The sequence below is a fragment of the Sparus aurata genome, chromosome 15 (assembly GCF_900880675.1).
Source record: "Sparus aurata chromosome 15, fSpaAur1.1, whole genome shotgun sequence".
NCBI classification, from domain to species: domain Eukaryota; kingdom Metazoa; phylum Chordata; class Actinopteri; order Spariformes; family Sparidae; genus Sparus; species Sparus aurata.
Window position 1 is genome coordinate 18,628,574 of NC_044201.1, and position 17,028 is coordinate 18,645,601.

Genomic DNA, 17,028 nt, shown 5'->3' on the forward strand with positions numbered 1-17,028 from the left:
CTGTTCTAACATGGTAAAACAAAAAGGCCATTAAGCCAAGTGTTTGTACCCTGTAACAGAATGATAACAACAACAAAAAAAGAAATCCCACTCATCAACTATCCAGAAGGACGCTTCTGATGTTCTGTGTTACATGATCATCATCCTCAAATGGATTCTAACCCTCTGACCTCATAGCGCACGCAGCAGCGGCAGCCGGCTGTTGGATCGTACCAGGGTCATGAAGGGCATCTCTTTGATCTCTGACCCCAGAAAGAGGCCTCTCAGCCTGGCCGGGCCAATGGAAAATCCCTCAGGCCTGAGCTGGATAAAAGGATGTCCAGGAAAGTCATGGATTACCAGTGTGCTTGTGTGCGGGTGTGTGAGGGTATGTGTGCGTGTGTGTATGCATGCGTGTGTGTGTGTGTGTGTGCGTGTGTGTGTGTGTGTGTGTGTGTGTGTGTGTGTGTGTGAATGAGCGTGTGACGACATGCCCACGAGACTCATGACTGTCTTGGGTAACCAAGTTCAGGACACACACTCTCCAACACACACTCGTATGTCCAGGGGTTATGGAGGTTAATTGCAGCCACACAGATGAGGGGGTTTGGTCACCTTTGTTGGAAAGGTGTGTGTGTGTGTGTGTGTACGTGTGTGTGAGAGAGAGTGTGTGTGTGTGAGAGAGATACACTGCTCAAACTCAAGATGTTTTAATGTGTGTCAGGAAAGAGAAAAAGACACACAAAAGTGGATAAGGGGACATTGTGTGTTAAGTTATTATGTCTGGAACTGATGTGTATGTGCTTCTGTGACACTCCTGCGTGTCTACTGCGTGTTCTCTCTTAACCTGGCCCTCTCCTTTTTCTTCTCTGTGTTCATATGTATGTGTGTGAAAGGTCAAGGGTCAACCTGCGGGTTTGAGGCTTGGGTTTCACATGACTGAACACCTTTGTTGCTCGCCTCAGGGAAAGACTAAACATTGGTGTGTTCTTATGTGTGTGTGTGTGTGTGTGTGTGTGTTTGTGTCCCCCTGAACTAGACACACCAAACACATCCCCACTTCACCGTACACAAGCAACGCCATGGCCCAGGTTTTGATGTCCCCCGAATGCCATTTGATCATACAGAAAACTGTCACACACAATGGATTTTGAGTTTTCTCACAGCAGCTGCAGGGGGAGTCAGTTGGTGAAAAGTGGAGTGAAACCGGCCTCACCCTGCCTTCAGGAGCTACTGCGTCACTTGAAAGAATTTAATTAGTCCGCTTTCCCAAGCGTCCCGTGACTGTCCAAATGCTGTTTAGGAGTGTTGTTTAACATAAATTCAATGGGAATCAGTATATCTGTGCCATATCGTGGCATAACAATGGCCACATTTTTATACAAAGGTATTTATATTAACTATTAATATTATTTAAACCCCAAATTCAGCTATTCATTATTAGATTTTTTGGTTTTTAAAGCTCATTAACTGTATGATATTTGTTCCAAACCTGGGGAAACCTCTACGGAGGGGTCATCATACGATTAAAAGGATGATACTGTTTGTGATTGATTGATTGATTGATTGATTGATTGATTGATTGATTGATCTATTAGCTGATACAGGTTCTAACTACATTTTTTTCTTAAGGCTTGTTTACATCAGTAGTAAAAGTAGAGTTTCAGTAATTAAAAAAACAAAAGAAATTCAAAGTTTTGTGATTTGGCTTTATGTTTTTTATGTTTACCACAAATACATTTTCTCTTCTGATAAGTCCATCTATCATAGCCCCTGTGGCTATGACAGAATAGCTGAGGTATGGCAGGGTTGATGCTAGCTAGCAAACTCAATTTCTGCTCCAGTAGCTATAACAGGCTAGTTAGACTGTATAGTTGTCATCATCAGTATTTTATATCCTTCAGTGCTGCAACGAAATGAGGTTGAACTGGCTTGTGAAACTCTAAATCCACTGACCCCAATGCCAGGTTGACTAAAGTTAGCTGCAGGTCTTGGCTAGAATGCTTTTAAAGTAGTCTATCCTTACTTTTCTTCCCCCCCCCCCCTAAACAGCATGAGTATTTGTCTTTTCAACAAGCTCTATTTTTGACTTACAGGTGGAGGGTGAACCTGATGAGGTGGCTTTTTTTTCTCTTTCTGGGTCAGGGAGGAGAAACAAAGAGAAAGAGAGGAGCGAGACAGAGAGAGAGAGAGAGAGAGAGAGAGAGAGAGAGAGAGAGAGAGAGAGAGAGAGAGAGAGAAGGAGATGCACACTGTAAAAAAGGTCAATCTCATTAATTAATTTAGACATTCCGAGACATGCGTCCTAACACGCAAAGCTTTGACATTGACAACAAACAACACAGGCTGTGGGATATTGATAAATTGGTAGCATTGTTTTTATTTAATCAACACTTCATTGAGACAAGCCCTGCCCCCTTATGGACAACTGGTCCTGTTTCCTCCAGTCTATACCCTTGTAGATAATACAGCTGTGGGCCTCTTCTGTATTCATTAAAGCTGTCAGAACTGCTCTGAACAATGTTTTTTCTGTAGCATTTACTTGCAATATATTAATTGACGATAAAACATTTTCCTTTTACAAACTATTTGATTACCTTCACCAAGGAGATTATGTTTTCCGCTTGTTCTAATGCTTGGTTGGTTGGTTTGACAGCAGGATGACACAACAAATATTCAATGATCTTCCATGAACATTCGGATGGAGGATGGGTCTTGGCCCAGAACAGACCCCAATAACTTTTAGGGTGGAGCTGGATAAAAGGATGGATCTAGGAACGATTACTCACACTTGGCATTTTGGTTAATTTCTGAGAGAATCCCTGTGTCTTGATGATTGGTTTTGAACACTGCCATATTCATATAGGTTTTAAACCTGATAAGTAATATTGATGCAAATGTTGGTAAAAGTAAAGCTGGTTAAGGCACCTCTATCTCCGTCGAATGCCCAGAACAAAAACAATTACAAAACAGATGATCCTGTTTGCTGGAAGCTGGTGAGCGTTCTTGTGTTTGTTTTTGTTGGCCGGGCAATTCCTGCTGGCTGATTGTGGCGCCTTCACATTAAGCTCCTATTTGACAGATGAATACTAATAATTAATGGCTTTACGTAACACACAGAATGTAACTAGTGTTTGCCTGTAGGTGTTCCATGGCCAACCGTAGAATAAGCATTGAAAAGCGCCGTGTTCGAGATTATTCCGTGCACTATGACAGGGTTATGATTAAGTTCATGGCCTAACATAGGAGATGGGTTATATATATGTATATATATATACACATATATTTGATATATTGTAAATTGAAAGTCACCACTGTCCGTGACAAATTTCCAGCGCTAATGTGGTCATTGATGTCATAAAATGATGATTCATTGGTGTCCAACATCTAGAATAATTATACATTAAAAGGATCAGTTATATAAGGTGTAGTAAATGAGTCTTGACGAGATGCACTGTGTCTGACATCAGCTTCACTAAGCAGAGCAGACGTACAAAATCAGCCAACTGTTCCACCCTTAAGATGTGTGTTTATCACAACTGGGACATAAATCAGCTATCAGACTATTATCCGAAAAACTATATGTACTGATGTATTGCTGCTTACATCCTGACAACATTAAGAATCACATGTTTCCCTTCAAGATGGCAACTTTTTGCAGTGCAAGACAGAAAGTGATAGTGAGAGAGAAAAGAGGTGTGCATGTACGATATGCTACCTGTCCCATCCCCTCTGGCTGCACACACACACACACACACACCCACACACACACACACACACACACACACACACACACACACACACACACCTGGCTGTGTTCCATTTGCCTCTTTGTATTCCTGGAATCTGTCACAGACATTTGCACACATAAACACACAGTGCCCCTGAGCGCTGGTCATATGATTGACCTGTTCTACTGGCCCATCCACACCTTTGTACACCCGCAAGATCATACATGTATCGCGCGCACACACACACACACACACACGCGCACACACACACACACACACACACACACACACACACACACACACACCTGTTAAATAACCACACCCACAGGTAAGCAGTGTTGAGTGACATTAGAGGAGGGAGGCTTTTTCTTGGTTAAATAGGCACACAGGCACACATGCGCGCACACACACACACACACACACACTCACACACACACAGATGCACTCATGTTTATCTTGCAGTACACATCATCTACAGAGGGTCAGTCAGTGCACTTGTGCATTATTGTCATTCCAAGATGAGCATTTGAGTCATAAAGGTTATTGTAGTCGTCATCAGGTTTTAAGATGACGGACGGCTTTAGGTCCATTATTGCAGTTAAAGGCCCACATGCTGGAGCTTGTTACGTTAGGATTATAAAACTATAGACTACACACCCACACACCCAGACCAACACTGACACACACACACGCACAGACATTTCCTCTTCCTCATTTTCTCCTCTTCATGTAAATGCACTTTTCCCTGCTTTCATCTCTTCTTTCCATTCATCCACCCATTCGCCTTATTAAAACACAATGACAAAGTAATGATAGATTGATGGCGGCCCGGGCTGATTGTGTTTATTTTCATCTGTCTGTGTGTGCGCGGGTGTGCCTACTTCAAATGAGTTGAGGCCAGCTCCAGTAAACTAGGCACCATTTCACTGTAATAACAGTAATCAGTTTGGCCCATTTTTAAATAAGACCTAAGTGAGTGTATTGTTATGCTCAATTACTATTTGTGGTTGGGTCATGCACAAATAAATACATACACATGTATAGGGTTTAATTCCATCACTGTATTTGTGCTTTTTGCTTGCCCAGTTACACAAATTTAAGGGTTATGGCAGACCTAATCTGCTTTTTTTCATCACTAAAAGCAAAAAGAACAATAGACACCATCAATTCAATTGTAAATAATCAAGGTGCATACACTATGACCAACAGTGTTGACTCACCGCAAGGAAAACAACCACCGAAAGAAACAACAATATATTACACTTCCCCCATGATAGCAACATAATCTTGATGCCTATTATTCAGTGTAACATTAGGCTTCTGCAGGGAATGTGAACACATGATGAACCTGTCTTTCATGATTCTGGCCCTGCATTTGGGTTGAGAATGTTCCTATTTAGTCCTTATTTGTTAACATTTCCGCAAACCACAGATATGTCCAAGGTTGACATGTGTAGCAAACGTGGCATATCACGTTTACATTATATGCTTATTAGGTGAATTTGACATTAAAAGGTGGTTGTGCATTATTAAAGCCAACAATGGATTCCAAACAGCCAACCGCAGTTTGAGTCGAAGGACACCTGGAGTAATTTCCATCCATGTCGAAAGTGGGGGGTGTTTTTAATGAGACCTGCAGAAATTTCCAGCCATTTCTGTGGCAACCATAACCAGCCATTTTCCAGGGAAAGTTGGAACGTCTCCATCTGTGATTGTGGCGACCAAAACAGCTATTTTAAGCCAAACCATGTTGTTTTTCTGACCCTAGCCAAGTGGTTTTTGTGCCTAAACCTAAGCAGGGCATAAGCCCAGAGTTGTGACGAGAGAAATAGAAAGATTCAACCGAAACAGATGTAGAGTTGCAACATAAACAACACTGTAAAAAATGTCTGTAGAAATTACGGTAAAAAACTGTCAATAGCAACAGTAAAATACCGTAAAATAAAAAATTGTATATCACTGTAGTAAATACATTAAAGAAATGTATTTACACAAAGAATTACCGTAAATCAAGAAACAGTAAATAACTTAAATTTTACGGCCTTACTAAGTAGAAAATATGGAATTTACTGTGAATGTTATAAAAAGTTTGCTAAATTCACGGTAAAATACCGTAATGTCACAAGCGTGTAATTACCCTAAAATTGACGGTATCATTCTGTCTGAATTACAGATTTTGCTGATGTTTACGTTTAAATTTACGGTACAAAACCATTAAATCATACCATCATTTGTATAGAAAGTAGAATGTTAAAAAGTATGGTATATTTAAGCAATACATCATGACAGGCCGTGTTATGTGCTTATTATATCACAATTAAGGGGCATTGTTCGGGCCGACACAAAGCACTTAATGCAATAGAAAACTATAAATGTTGTATTATTGTCAAAACACAGTGAATTAAGATAAGATTAACTTTATTGTCCCACAGGAAAACATAGGCCTACAACAATCGTTAGAGTTTATCATATAGAGTTTTATTGCAACATTGTTAACACATCCTTTTTGAATAATATGGAAGTCCATTTCCGCCACTTGATGAAAAAAAATTATGAGATACTAAGTCAAAATTATGAGATAGCTAAGTCATAATTATGAGATACTAAGTCAAAGTATCTCATAATTTTTGTCAAGTGGCGGAAATGGGCTTCCATAAAATAATAGTATATTTTATTTTATATCTTTCTTTTGTATAGTGAAAACACAATTTCTATTTTTATTTTATTCTTGTACATGTCCTTTTTTTATTATTTGTAAAACATGACAATGAAAACGTTGTTGTGTTTGTAGTTCTTCGTGTCAATAAAGCTTTATTGAATTGAGGAGAGAGACAGAGAGAACGACAGAGAGAGAGAGAGAGAAAGAGAGAGAGAGAGAGAGAGAGAGAGATGACGGCTGAGTTAACGGAAGCTAGAAATTTTGAATTTCAGTTCACCGCCATTTCTTCGCGCCCACAGGAGCAGTGTTTGTTGTTGTGACAGAGAGACAGACATACAGACACACAGCTAGATAGATAGATAGATAGATAGATAGATACAGACAGACAAGACAGACAAGACAGACGGACAGACAGACAGACAGAGAAGAGAGAGAGAGAGAGAGAGAGAGAGAGAGAGAGAGAGAGAGAGAGGACCGCGAGTTAACGGAAGCTTGAAATTTCAGGTCACCGCCATTGCTTCGCGCCCACAGGAGCAGAGTCTCTTCTTCAGGTAAGCACATTCACAGCTCATTGATACTGTCTGATTAACGTTAGCTAGCCGCAGAGCCACGTTAGCTCTTATTCGTTGACTTTCAAGCAGAGGAGTTCAGGTAGCTATATCTTAAAAGTTGCTGGACATGTCACTATCTGCTTTTTGCCGAATAAAAGAGTCACTTAAGGGCTCTGAGAAGTCGCTAGCTACAGCTAACGTTGCTAATGCTAGAAAAATGTTTAGCTGTAACTTCTGTAGCAAGTCGGTTAAGACTTTGATAATGGAGAAACTGGTTTACTCTTAATAAAAGATGATACAAGGAAACTTGGATGTATTACGAAGGAAACATTTATTGACACTTGATCTAGGCGAATTCAAAGATAACATAACAAGTGAGAATGATCCCTTTAACACCTTAGCCATACAATTTTTTAACAAATAATTTCACCTTCTCCACAGCACGGTGCAGCTGGATAATGCAAGGCAATCAACTTTGCAGGAATGCGGTATGGCCAGTACTCTGATTCGTCGTCATCGTTATCAGCACTCATCTTCAGTGAGTACATTTAAATAGATTGGCTTCTGAACTGGTGCTGCCATTAAATGTTTTTGTTTCTTCATACCTGTCAAATACTTACATGGCCACATCAATAATTATGTCTCCCATATATGTCTACTACCCTGTTATCTGGAGTTCCTTAAGGGTAAATCCTCGGAACTATCCTTAAAAAAATCAAAATCACTGATTCGATGTCAAATCCAAAGGGTTGTGTGTTTTCAGCTGTAGTCTCCGCAGTTTCTCCCTCAGTCTCTCTCAATCTATTAGATCTGCTAAATCTGTTAACTGTTTTAAGCGCCTCCTGAAATCATATTTATAGGATGGCCTTTTTATGAGATTTTTTAAACCTACTCTTCATTCACCATTTAATTTTTTTTCTGTTCCAACTTCTTTAATTAATGTTTTGTTTTTTGTTGTTGTTGTTGTTGTTGCGGGAAGCACTTTGCAACAGTGTAAGTGCTATATAATAATAATTATCATTATTATCATTAACAATGTTTTCTTTGTTGTCTTTCTTTGTCTGGTTGCAGAGAGATTCATGCCAGTCCAAAGTAAACACGTGATTGAAGACTGCTCGTGAATTTCCAAGCAGGAATGATGACAACACCTGCCCAAAGTTCCAGTTTCCTTCACATTGTAACATGTCTGTATGAGACTCTGTCCCACCTGTCTTCAGTCAAGTCTGGACCCAATGACTCAAACACCAGTCTTGTCAAGGCTAATTAGAGGTAAGCTATGGTTTATGTCAGTGTAGCAAATGAGTAGATGCAAGCACTCAAACTACACTCAATCGATCTCCCTCAAGTGAACGGTGCCAACAGCTTCATACAAACATACAGTAGAAAAAAAAAATCAGTATTATGGACAGGATTCAGGATTTAGGCTGCAATTCGACAAGGGTGAAACAAATAGTGATGATCACTTAGTCCTGAAAAGTGGCTGTTTCTACTTTTCACACTAATACAATAAAATTAATGAAATACTCCTGATGACCTGCAAAACTATATTCCAGAGTGCTGGTTTCATTCTATGTATAGCTCATTGGAGCTCAGTTTAACAGCAGAAGGCTGAATTTATCTCTGTAGGCATCATGCTCAGGCACTGCATCAATCTAACCTTTGCTTTGTTTCTTTTTTCTGGCTGCAGAGAGGATCATGCCAGTCTACAGTGGACACCAGATGGACAACACATGAGTCTTCAAGCAGAACTGGTGACTGCTGAATGCTTTAAGTTCCAGTTTCTTGAACACCATCTCCATGTTAAGAGCCCTCTTCAGCCAAGTCTGGACTCAGTGACTCATTAGTGTTGATCAACACAGGGCAAGTGGCTCCTTTTTTCATGACGTTTATTTCTTCTACCATGGACTATCCTTCATATGTATGGACACACACTGTCTTTTGAAGATGTCAACACTGCCTTGTGAGTATACTAGACAAGTTCTGTTTTTCAAAGAGAATGTGTATATGCAAAGAGATGTTCTTAAAGTTTATCAATTATAGTCTGTACTTTGGTTTACAATGGGCTTAATTGGTTATTTCCTTTATAATTTACCATTTGCATTTGCTGACTGTAAAATCTACGCCAACAAACTGTAATTCCATGTGTGTTGTACCATATTTTTTACGGTGAAATTCTGGCAACCACAGCTGCCAGTATTTTACCGTAGTTGAACTTTGCAATAAAATACCGTAATATATCTTACAGTTTTACCGTGTTTTTTCACTGATGGACTGTAATTAGGTTTACAGTATATATGTTATTTTTAAAAGAATTTACCGTAAACAGGTTTATATGATAACTGTTATTTTTACAGCAAATTACCGTAAACAAATAACAGTTCTCTAATGTGAAATTTACAGTTACATTGTGACCGTATTTTCTACGGTAAAATTCTGGCAACCACAGCTGCCAGCATTTTACCGTAAATTCTACAGAATTTTTTTTACAGTGAAACATTCAGTTTCTGTTGATTATGCAGAAACGTACTTGGCTAACATTTATTTTGGTGATCGGGTTATAGTAGAACCATAACATGGGAGTTGTCTTTATGGTTAAAAAAACCCCTGCCATTGCTGGTGAAAATCTATTGATCTGCCTCAAGCAGATTTGTTCTTCATCTCTTTGGGTTTGAAAATTGTTTGGAAACATTTGGGATAATATAAGTACACAACTCAACAAACTAAGATCTATTCTTTTAATGCAGAAATGTTTCATATAGTTTAATTCTATAAGCAAACACAACCATACCATCGGAAACAACAGATCAAGCAGTTTGCTTCCTTTCGGGATCATCCTGCACAACTCACTACCCTTATAGTTGCTCTGGGTTCCCCCGATGTGTTGCACGAGTGACTAATTACAAGTCAGACTCTATATAGTATATGACATCACTTATGGCTCTGTAATCTCTTCCTTCCCTGTCTTCATTTATTAAATTATCTTAATTTCTCTCTTTCTTTTTTATATTGTTCCCTTTAAGAATTAACCACTGTTATAATTCACTGTCATTCCCAGTTTTGATAAAAGGCCATTAACATTAGCGGTGTTCCACAGGCATTTAGTCAAGATCCAAAACAATTCCCATAATCCAACAGAATATTTTTGTTAGGTACTCCCAGGCTGGTAAATTCCCTGACCGTCCAAACTCTACATTTACTGTTTATTCTGTTGACTCTTGTTGTACAGTTGTAGTCTGCAGGCCCAAACTATTGATGACATCATCAGGGTTATTTTTTTGCCAAGGTTCCTGGAGCCACAGAACAAGGCAAAGTAATATCTCCCATAACTACAAAATTGACCTTTCTTGTGTAAAATTGGTGGAGTTCCCCTTCCGAACAGTTACACAACTGTTCACTAATATACCATGTTATTATAATCGAACTTCAATTTAAAGTATTGCTCTTGCCTTGCCCTGTGTTGTTAATATCAATACTGGATATTCTGCAACATGGCGAGGATTTCTTCTGAAGACCAAACACAGCTGTAATCAGCCTACAAGACAAGCACACAGAACCCACTGTTAACATTTTCAGTAGCAGTAATATGTTTCAAGTGTTGGGCTGTTTCCCTTATTAAAAGAGATGCTCTAGACAATACAAGATCACAAATCATGTGGTGTTTATTTATGTATCAGTGGTTGATATTTATCTTGTGATACCTGACCTCCTGATCATCTTCTGCCATCACCTGCCATGTTTTCTTGTCCCCAAAGTCAGAGTCCTGGTTAGAATCATCATCAAACTGGTATCGGTCTGTCTTTGAGGCTGTGTTCGGTCCTGATCCGGTCTTGGTCACCAGGAGGCTGCTGAACCCAGGACCTCTGCAGGCAGCGTAAACAACGTACTCCCATGTTGTTCTGAGACAATTACCTATAAGGCCACTATACCTGCATGGCTAACTGAGTTGACTAGTGAACTGCAGGTTGTTGTCACAGCATGGAAAGCTAAATAGTAATAGCAAATAGTATAGTGAGTACTGTTGGCAGTAACTCCGTGACATGCTTCCCCCTATTTGTCTGGAGCGACCTTTGGCAGGTGGATATTCACACCTTGAAAAGTTTTTTTTTCCAACCTAAATGTTGATCAACCCTCAAAAATGCTCATCAGTCATACTAATTTTATAATGCTAGTATCTATAAGTATCTTCCGCTGTGCTTACATACTGTATCAATCCACAAGGACGTACCTTGCGAACCATACCCACTCAATAAAGTACCACAGAAGTATCAAGTTACCTGAATTCCTGTCCTGGACTTGCATATGTTTTTGTTTTTTTTGCTTCAACCTGGAAGCCACAAAAGGGGTTTTTAAAAGTCTCCTGGATGAATGGGATAAAATGGTAAGATGATGAGACCAGACAAAGTGCAGAGATATCTGTGTGTGTGTGTGTGTGTGTGTGTGTGTGTGGTTCAGGAGTGGCCTCAGTGTCCTGGGGGCTGGGGAGGTTTGAATGTCAGTTTCTCTAATAACGGGAATCGGTGAAAAGGTCAGCCCCAGTCGCCTGACCACACCGAGGGGAGGGCATGTGAGTGTGTGTGTGTGTGTGTGTGTGTGCTTGTGTTTGCAAGAGAATGTGTGCACATGAGTGCATATCACAATGTGTGTTTGTGTGTTTCATATTCATATTTGCCTTTGAGTGTGAAAAGGTGTGTGTGTGTGTGTGTGTGGGGCAACGAAGGGGGCGTCGGCCAGGCCTGAGGCAGAAATTGATTCTCTGGCGAAGTAGAGGAAATGAGGAGAAAAAGAAAAATGGTAGAAGGTCGCGGGGTGTGAGGAGAGCAGGAGGAAAGAAGGGAAGGTAGTCAGAGAGTGGAAGGAGGAGGGAGAGGAGAGCAAGAAGGGGGAGGAACTAGGAAAGAAGAGTAGAAGGAGCCAACAGAGGAATGAGGCAGAAAAGCAGTTACTAAAGAGAAAAAAGAAGAGGAATGGGAAGGCAACGTGGGAGATACTGAGAAACTTAATGAACAGCGGAAGTTGAAGTGGAAATAAGATGAAACCGGAGGCACAAGGAGATGGAGGAAGTGGAGGAGGGACAAGAGGAAGCAGTTGAGGATTACCTCAGGAAAACGAGTGGTCCTTTAAGCTAGCAAGCTTGCTAACTAACCAAAGAGCAAAGCTATACAGCAAAAATAACTGCGGTTTGTTATCATACAACCTGTAAGTGTAATCAGTAAAACTAGTTTTAAAGTAAGTTTACTTTCACATGTGCAAGGCTAGTTGCTAGCTGAACACATGACTACACTGGCTAACAAAAGCCCCTTTTACATGGAAAAGGTGGCACACATGCAGCAAGGTAAAGGCTGCAATGTGCCGCATTGTCAGTCTAAAAGGGAGATGTAATATTCCTTCTTTCAAATTGGCGGCATGCCGCTCAGTATAAAAATGGCAAAAATTACAGATATCGAAACGCAATTTTTTTTTCTCGAAAATTTCTTTTAAATTGACAAGTAGAATATGTGTACTTCATGGCACAATTAAGACTGGATTAAAACATATATATAATTGTGTCTCCCTCCATTCACAACCATAGAACTGGAGGTGAGACTCTTCAGTTTCTGTTAACAGTAGTATTTGAGCTGACGTTAGCCTCAAAGGCTAGAATGTTTATTGTTGAGAACACATCAGCTGCACAGAAAGTACAGATTTTAATATATAACATGTAGGGGCGGTTCAGGAGGCTTAAGAGTGGATCTGTAAACCACTCACCTTACTGGATAATCAGTGCCACGCAGCATGTTTTCAGGTCAGCCTTGCTGAATGACACCAGTAATGTCACGGTTACTGTGAGCCAGTAACCTCCAGTATGTCCGCTATATTGTGTGCTATATCATCCAGAAGCCCTTCATTGAATAAGAAATACCACTGAGGACAATGAAGTCATGTCCTCAGTGGGCTATTTCTTCTGAGGGGTGTTTGTAACCTGGAGGATTTATAAACCAGTATTCTCAGATGTGTCATTTTAACATTTTTCTTTAGGCCAACAAAACGAAGCCATAAATGTGGTTAGGACACAGGACTTTGATCCTAGCAGCTTGGAGGAGGCTTTGAAACAGGATTTTTTAACCACCATGTTGGGATAGGAGCTTTCCTTCTTGCACCACCACAATTTCCTAAAAATCTCATTGGTAGATTCCTGGAATAATTAGAGACCAACTCAGACATTTATTGTAGTTTGGTTTCTGGCAGGAATTTGTGGCTGTGACGGATGACATCAACGCATCATAAATCATACGGAATGACTCTGTTGAAAAACTTAGCTGAATTATGGTCAATTTACATACAGCGAATGGTCCGACTCTTGCTCCATCAGGGCAGCCGCTGACGGTGGTCGTGCTCTATAATGTGCAGAAGGCACAAAGGAGGGAAATTACATTAATATTTGAAATAATGAAGCCGTGTGGTCATTAAGATGGTCTCCTCTGCTTCCATAGCGATACATTAAGCCAAGACAAGCGCCATGTATTTTACATGGTCCTGTCAACGCGGAAGATGGATCCTGCGGCGTAATGATGTCCTCCTACAAGGTACGGTAGGTGTGAAGAAAGAAAGAACGGGAAAGAGAGAGAGAAGATGGCGTGTCCCTCGCAGACAACAGACTGCTCCCTGTCCTCTGATCACACAGCTGACCTGATTTGCCTTCTAAAGCCTCCAGTTGACCATCTGAGGGAGCACTCGCTGGTGTACAAGCTCCTGCACTGTCCCCAACACACCTACATACACACTAGCACATGAGACACAAACTCACAGTAGGGTAACCCCAACTCACCTTTCACCTCAGTGGAGATTTTGCCACAACACGCCCCCCCATGTGGTGCTATCTAAGCCTGGGATGTGTGTGATCCAGATCCTTGGCCGATATTACAATGTACCGTGTCGGCTGACCACAATGCATGTGTGTGTACTTATGTGTGTGTGTGTGTGTGTGTGACGGGGAAGCGGGAGGTAATACAGTGACGTCAAGGCGATAATCGGTTAGTAGGCCTCAGGGTTAAGCGCTTATTGGTTCCTGTGACTGAACTGGTTTCAGATGCAAACCAAGTCATCACGCGATACCTTCATCACATTTTACATTTCGCATAGTCGAGATGAATTAGGGAAATGTTTTGCAGCCCTTTTGGGAAGAAGTTTGTGTTCGACATGCACCCAGCTGAAGCTTTGAGCATCTCGGGTAGCGGCAGATGGTCTAAGACAAAGAGACTATTTTTTCCAAGGAAGCGTAAATCCTACTTGCAACATGAACCCGCAGGCTTCAGAGTTTTACAGTCTTTACAGGTGCGACTTTTACCCGTTCAGTTACTGTCAAAAGCATACATTGTATTTTTATTTACATTTCAAAATGAACTCTCTTCCTTCCTCCCCTTAGCTTCCTAATGTACCCTTGCCCAGGTCTGACAAGGTTATGTCAGGCGATGTGCTCAGAGGAGCTATTGATTTCCCCTCCAACCTCTCCTCCTCCCCTCCTGCTTGTTTGCAACATGGGCAGGCGATCACACATTATCACACGCTCACTTTTTGTAGGAAGAAAATAAATATTTCACCACCACACATTAAAAGTGTTCCTCTTTTCGTAATGTCATGCAGTTGGGATTCTTACAAGCACGTCGGACACTACATTTGACAAATGTTAAAAGGAAATGGCAAATTGTGATGCTTTTTTCCCTGTTATTAAAAATCCAAAAGCTTTACACACGCCTCAGTTGCATTTGAACGAAGAACTCCTGCAATAAATAATGATGGGTTGTTGTGCGTAATGACATTTGCATGGCAAATACCTGTTTACTACAACTTCAAAGATTTGCGCCTTCTGTTTTTTGCGTGTAAATATCAATTGACAAAGAACAGACTGCAAAACAACAGTGGAGTTTCCATAAAACAATCTTTGTGAGTGAAAAAAATAAAAACAACAATTCCTAAAAAGTAGATGTTGTAATTAGGGATGTCAGTTTTGGTCAGTAGCCAGGCATCCACTGACCGATAACTAACCATTAATTATTAAGGGGTGAAACATAATGAAAAGAAGAAAAAGAAATGCAAAATAAGGTAAATAAAACACAAAGAGTGCTTTCCATTTAATCTAGTACTCAATTGACTCAATGAGCTCTGTAGCGACGCGTCAGTCTCCAAGGCTGTTTGACAAGTGCCGGACAGAGGGGCTCTGAGCGAGGAGCTGAACTCATTTCCACACTTCATTTTGACACCGCACCAGTGATGGAAAAAGGAGCACACTGGACTGTGATGAAGTTACAGATCGTTATGAAGCTATCCCTCGCTTGTGAGAGCCGTCCAGCAGTCGCTTGACAGCGCTATCGTTAGCCTGCCTGCCCTGGCTAGCTTGATGTTTACCTCATCCATCTTCTTCTCAAACTGCTTTTCTACATGTTAAGTCACAGTAGCACTCAACTCTCTCGTAGTGTATGTAGAGGGTTGGAAACAGGCAACACGTACTCGGGCTCGAGGTAACATTCACACTTTTTACCTCAGGCTGCTCTAGTGAAGCTGTTAGCCTTGGCCATCGTGCATAACTGTCCAAAAATATTCTAGGCGGCCTTTGATTTCGATAGAATCCGAATGTGAGATCTTTTTCTCATGTCCTCCAGAGTTAGTTTTATAAAAATAATCCACAACTGGGAAGTGTTTGTCTGGTTTGATCATGAAAGAAACAAATGAGTTAATGAAAATTAAGGGTTAGGGTGGTGGACGGGCATGTAGTGCAGCAGACTTTCATGCAGAAGGCCAGAGCTTGTATCCCATAAAACTAGGCCTGATGTTTTAACCATAAAGGCAATAATCAACATTGTGTAACTATTTTACATCAAAATAAAAGCATCAAAGTTAGTTTAATTTTACAGTGACTTGGAATAGATTGAATGGTGTCTCTGTCTCAGCCACTTTGCCCCCCCCCATGCGTAATGTGCGTAATGCTTCACGCTTGTAAATTTTAGGGAGATAATCTTTTCTGGTTTTCCCCCTGATGTCCTCCGGGTGCTCTGCCTCAGCTCTACGTGATTTACAGAGTTGCCTGAAAGTGGCCTGTTACTGCTAAGACGTGTAACTGTGAGTTAACACTGCCAACCGACCATGCTCTCAGCACCGCTGGGGACTGTTGGTGTTTACGCCGCTACCACAGCAGCTTTGGAATGGGCACCAAACTCAAGATTGGTGCGCAGGACCAGCTTTTTGTCAGTAACAGCCTTGTTAAAAAATGGCTGCACAATGGATGCCGAGCTGGACTTTTTGCTGTGGAATAGTAGGTAATTTTACCTGGCTTTCCAAGTTGTATGTTATATGTCAGGCACTTGCCTGATGTTTCGCTTTGTTAGCAAAGTTGTTGACTCGCTCGTGTTTAATCATAAGCCAAGTCAGCCCATTTCCACAGAGGTTTAGCTGGTAGCATGTATAGCAAGGTGTTAGTTATTGTCTCTGGTTCCGGCTATGTTAACTTGCTGTGCTGTTCTGAGCTGTTGTGAAAACACTTGTGACGCTTGTGAAAACTGCATAAATACCAGAGCATGCCTGTTTACCTCAAGAAACAATAATGTAATGACGTCCCATGTTTTGTCTGTTGGTTGCATGTAACGTTGCATCTGTCAAATTGTTAAGAAACCTGGGATTCTGTATTTACGACAGGTGTGGTTTACTCAAAAACAGTGGGGGGCACCAAATCACACAAAAGATTAACTGCTAATGTTGTTGTTGCTTTGACTTAAACTTGTGTTTTATTTGTCTAATGTTTTTCCCACTGTGATCACTGATTATTTAATCAGCATTGCTACACCCCAAGCACGTCCTTTTACCCAGAAATTGTCTTTTAAGTTTGGCCCCTTCAAGCAATTTCATCACCAGACTAGTGACATCATCAAGTACCTTAGAAATGGTGGTGAACGTGGTCAAAGTCCACAGCGGTGTAAGCAAGCCAATCAGATGTAATGTTCATAAAGATACATTTAAGTAACATTACGTAAAGAATTAGCACCAATATACTCTTTCTTTCATCCTGCCCTGGATTAAAGCTTACTCTTTTACAGAGAATATTCACACAAAGTCTTGCCAACAACAGTATAAATCTAAA